This window comes from Megascapheus bottae, chromosome 6 (genome assembly GCF_031878675.1).
Source record: "Megascapheus bottae isolate mThoBot1 chromosome 6, mThoBot2.hap1, whole genome shotgun sequence".
Taxonomy (NCBI): Eukaryota; Metazoa; Chordata; class Mammalia; order Rodentia; family Geomyidae; genus Megascapheus; species Megascapheus bottae.
The window spans coordinates 8,062,834-8,067,765 of NC_143514.1; the positions used below are offsets into that span (position 1 = coordinate 8,062,834).

At 43.3% G+C, this 4,932-nt stretch overlaps 1 long non-coding RNA gene across 2 annotated transcripts; it reads right to left on the reverse strand.

Moving 5' to 3' along the window:
* Window positions 1–305: 305 nt before the first annotated feature.
* On the reverse strand, window positions 306–2,178 carry LOC150061346 (uncharacterized). Of its 2 annotated transcripts, none has more exons than XR_016535810.1 (4): window positions 2,147–2,178; window positions 1,493–1,556; window positions 1,000–1,385; window positions 306–517 (listed from the first exon to the last, which is right to left on the reverse strand). It is a non-coding gene; the product is annotated as an uncharacterized LOC150061346 (long non-coding RNA). The 2 variants fall into 2 exon arrangements; XR_016535809.1 differs by having other exon boundaries at window positions 1,000–1,388.
* Window positions 2,179–4,932: the final 2,754 nt, after the last annotated feature.

The window sequence follows — 4,932 nt, forward strand, 5'->3', positions numbered from 1 at the left end:
TCATGAAGAAACCCAGTCATTGGCCTTGGCTACCCTAGGAGGAAAGAAACTCAAGGATTTGCACCGGGGCCTTTGAGCCCCACTCTTCAACTTCTCTGAACCCTGGGGCCAGCCCAACCCAGCACCAGGGCATGCCCAATTAGGTATGGGCTTGGTAAATACTATCATTTCACTGGAGGTAACTGTAATAGAAACGATGATAGTGGCTGGTCTTTGAAAATAACCTATGATTCTAGGAAGACATTTATTATAAAGCCTTTTTATTTTGGGGGTCCCAACCCCCATTTAGTTTTTTTTTGCTTAGTAGTTAGAAGGCAGTTTAGGAAGGAGGAGGGAAGGCAAAGGGAGAGAAAGAGAGGAGCAAAGGTGTGATTCTATGTCAGGCAGTCTCCTCATGGCCTTCCAGTTTAGTGCCGTTGTCTCTTGGGAAGTTCCACTCGACTTTTATCTTCTCTTTGTATCTGAGTTGACCTCCTAGAACTTTTGCATTGGGGTTCCTATTTCTAGTCGGAATGACCTACAAGTCAAAGAGCAGAAAGGAATCTTTCCTGTAAACATCCTCTGGGCCACTCCCGGAAAAGGTGAGCAGCCACGGCTGCATCCTGTCTTTATTCTAGGCTCTTGGGGCTCAGATGTCTGAGGGCCAATAGGAAAATGGAATCGACAATGTCCCAGGAGTGAAAACATCCTCTACGGAGGATGCTGCACTCTTCGGAATCAGTATTCTGGTTTGAAAACCCACTCACACCCATCAGGATGTAGGGGCAGACCTGCACTGTGCCTGGCTCTGGGGAAATGCAGACCACAGGACTGACACCCGCTTGAAGGGGTGTGGCCAGCGGCCCAAAGGCAAGCCTGTCCACTGCTCCTTCCCTGAAATTAGTTGTCTTGAGTTCTCTATTTCTGGCAATAGTGTAATTACCACCCAGATGGCCAAACTCGGGTCATCTCCACGGTCCCTGCCCTCTCTCCCCTCCCCTCCCATTAATCATCAAATACCAAGGGATTTCCTTCCTCTCAGTGCCCAGACTCATCTTCTGATGGCTATTTTCTTTGTTGTCTTCTGATGGCTATTTTCTTTGCTGATACTTGGTTCCAGGTTCTTCTCATCTTGGGTCTGAGAGTTTGCAATTGCTTCTTGGCTGAGTTCCTTGATTTTAGACTTGCTCTCTTTTTTGAGAGATGGATTTGTCCCTTAGCTGAAAAAAATCACAAGCTCCAGGATCCTTTTCTTCATTGACAGAACCCTCCCAAGTGTAATTAACCTTATAGTTGTAGCTTATTTCTCTCATCCCTCTCCATTTTGTACCCAGCTGCCAGATGAATCAGTTTTTCTTTTTCTTTTTCTTTTTTATAGTCAGCAGAGCAGCTCACAGCAGTAATCCCTGCTATGAGAGGCCGAAGTCAGGAGAAGTGAGATTCAACACAACCCTAGGTAAAACCAAAGTTGTTGAGAGGCCATCTCAAGCAACAGCTGGTGCACATCCCTTACCCTGGCTAAGAAGTGTAAACAGGAGGATCATAATCCAAGCTGGCCCAAGGGGAAACGTGAGAACCTGTCCCCAAAATAACAAAAGCAAGCATTGCAAGGAGAATGGGTTAAGAGGTAGAGCGTCTACCTAGCAAGCTTGAGGTCCTGTGCTCATAGCAAAGCTGAGCAGAAAGTATAGAGTCCCTCTGTCCTTCTGCCTCCCTTCCCCGGACCCCCCCCCACCCCAATCTTTGTGACAGTTGACCACCCTGCAGTGAGAAAGCGTTCTTCCCAAAGCTCATAGCTTACGCCAAGAGCAACCTGTGAAAAAAATACTGCTGGGTTGTGCCAATTCCTGCTTTAAACCTACCCATTAAAGAGCTGCCTATTTCTCCCACCTACACCTAGCCTGGAAATTCTATCATATTCTCTGTGATTTGTCCAGTTTCACTATCAAACCTTGTTTGCCAAGGTAGCCACGTATCCACACCCTAACCACGGACCCCTAAGCAGGCCATTCCTATTCGCCATGTCTGTTGCCTTCTTCATACCCATCCACCCACCGTGTGTGGAAATTCAACCACACAAAGGTGTGTGGCTCAGGTGAGATCTAAGCTGGATACATAGTGGCCCATGGTCTAATCTTGAAAAAAAATCCCACCTCATCCACCTCACCTGTGCAGCAAAGCCCTCCTGCTTGTCATCCTACTGGCAGCAGCAGCAGCAGCAGGTTCTACTTTGGTGGACTTTAAATAAACCAGTAAGTATTTAAAATGAATGCTCAAGTCTACTACAGGAGGTTCACTTTTGCACTTTGACAAATAAGGACTTTACAAAAGGTTGAGGTGGACCAGGCATGTCGCTTCCCACCTGTAATCCTAGCATGTGTGATGTGGAGGCAGAAAGTTCTCCAATTTGTGAGTACTGTGGGCTACATTGTGAGTTCTAGGCCATCGTGGGCTATAGAACAAGGTACTGTCTTCAAAACAAGTAAACAAAGAAAGTACCCTCATGCCACCAGGTATTTTATTAAAGAAACACATTTTACCATAAACAGCATAAAAGCCACAATCAAAAAGAATGGTCAAGAGACAGGCACACAGTATAACCAAAGGAGGCTATTCTTCCGACAGGATCACAAAGACTCAAAGCTGTGGTCATATAAAATGATGCTTCTGGAAATGAACTCCAAGCAAAGGAAACAAGAGGGTTTGGGGGGTTATTTTGCTTTTCTTCTCCTTGCTGCTGTTTTAGATTTCTGTACCTTTTGTCTTGTATGTAAGTTTCTCTGTTTGGGAAGGGTAAAGCAGAGCTCAGAAATGGAAGGATAAGGGTGAATAAATGCAGCAGTGATACTCATTAGACACAGTGGTGAAACTGAACTATGCAATGGGTGGTGGAGCGGAGAGGGAAAAAAAAAACTGGGAGAAAATGAGGGAAGAGGTGACCTTGTTCCGAAAGAAATATTCTCCTTACCTGACATGCTACTGAAATCTCTTTGTATATCACCTTTACCATAACAATAGAAACCTAATAGTCAGTGCTATCAATGCAATTCACTTCGCTTTAGAAGGTACACTCTGGTCCCATTATGATGACTGTCTGAGCTAATGAAACTCTTCAGACTGGCACCTGGGCATTTGGGAGCTGACACTGCAACACCTGTTGAGGACTTAAGCACAAGAGCCTTGGAGGCACATTTTGCATTGTTGACTCTTTAACTTCTTGGGCATCTATGTCATTTCCTCAACTAGAAGTTAAGCTTTATAAGATGCCACTGAAAGGACTACACCTTTAACTCCCCAGTGAGGCCGCATACATTGGGGAAAAAAAGTTCCATAAATATTTGTTGAATGAATGAATCAGCCTAGAGTAGGCTTTCTGAGACTGTCGTAACCAATAAACCCCTTCTTAATGGAATATGAGCACCCTATCCCCAGGCAATTTCTTTCAACAGACTGCTTCAAAAAGAATTAACTAGTACAAATTGCTTTGCTTTTGAGTGAAACCTGAAAACTTAAAAAAAAAAAAAGCCTGATATGAAAAGTAAATAGTTACTTCCCCAAGGCAGTAGCAAGCCTCAGCAAAGAGACTTAAGACACAAACACAGCTTTTGTAGCTTGCCATTCATTGACCCCAGTCATTGTGGGTTTGGTTGGTAGGGTATGCTCCATGTGGCCGTGGCAGGACTTGACTTGACAGGGCATTTAGCTTTATTCAGTGACTCTCATCCATGTCCCTAAAGCCTCCAAAATACATACTCATCTTGTTTCTTTCCCTCTTCTTGGGTGATCTAAAAGAAAAAGAAAAATGAAAAAAAGAAGGAAGGAAAGGGAAGGGGTGGAGAGATATCAAGTCTTAGTTTCTGTAGTTGATATACAGCAATGTGAAAAGGGGGAGTCATTGCTGTTGGTTTTACTCATCTCCCCAATAGAAATGGGGTAAGTGCATATCCTTGCTGAGAGCATACATTGACTTTCCGTGCAACTCCATCCAACACCTATTGACTGAAGTTTAATGACATGCCAAATGCTCTCCTAGATGTTGGGGATATCGTAGTAACAGAAATGCCTGCTTTCCTGAAGCTTATGCACTAGCAGGACTGAAAGAAACATATTAAACAATATGTGGCTGATCTATTGGAAGATGACAGGGGAAATGGGAAGGAAGTGGAGGAAAGGGACCTTAGGATGAGATGGAAAGATCACAGTAAGTCTGATGGGGATCCTAGCTCGTTTATTTGCTCTCAGTGCCGGAGATACTGTTGAGTGTATTTGATAGACATCATCTTCATAAAAATCTTTGTAATTTAGGAACAGATTATAGTTAGTTACATTTAACCATTGTAGTACTATAGATAATACGATATAGCACTATTGATATCTATCAATATCTATAGATATATAGTGTCTATGATGCTATAGATAACACACACTAAAAACGAGTGTTATAGGAAATGAATTGCCTCCCCAGTTTGCTTTTTCATGAGTCTAACCCTTTCCTCCAGCCGAAGCAGGCCTGGATTTCGGCCCTCAGCCACCTAGGCACCTCAGGACCTTTACCCATCCAGCAGCGGGGTCACATGAGCCCTGATTTTTTCTCAGAAAGATAATCCTATCCACAGTGTTTTGACTGTTTCTTCCAGTCCAAGACCAATACTTCCCTCAAATTCCCCTTCATCTCAGTCAAATTAATTAAAAATAACTTTGTCCCGAGGGTTTCATAAAATATAACAAATTCTTAATAATCTGAATAAGTGAAAGCATCCTTTAATTTCCTGTATAATTCTTTATACCTTTGGGAATCTCTTTTTTAGTTTTATTTTTTATTGTAGGGGTAATATATAGAGGGGTTACAGTTACATTTGCCAGGTAGTAGGTGCATTATTTCTCACACATTGATACCCCTTCTCATGTTTTTGTCCCCCTTTCTCTCCTCCCACCCACCTCCCAATCATCTTG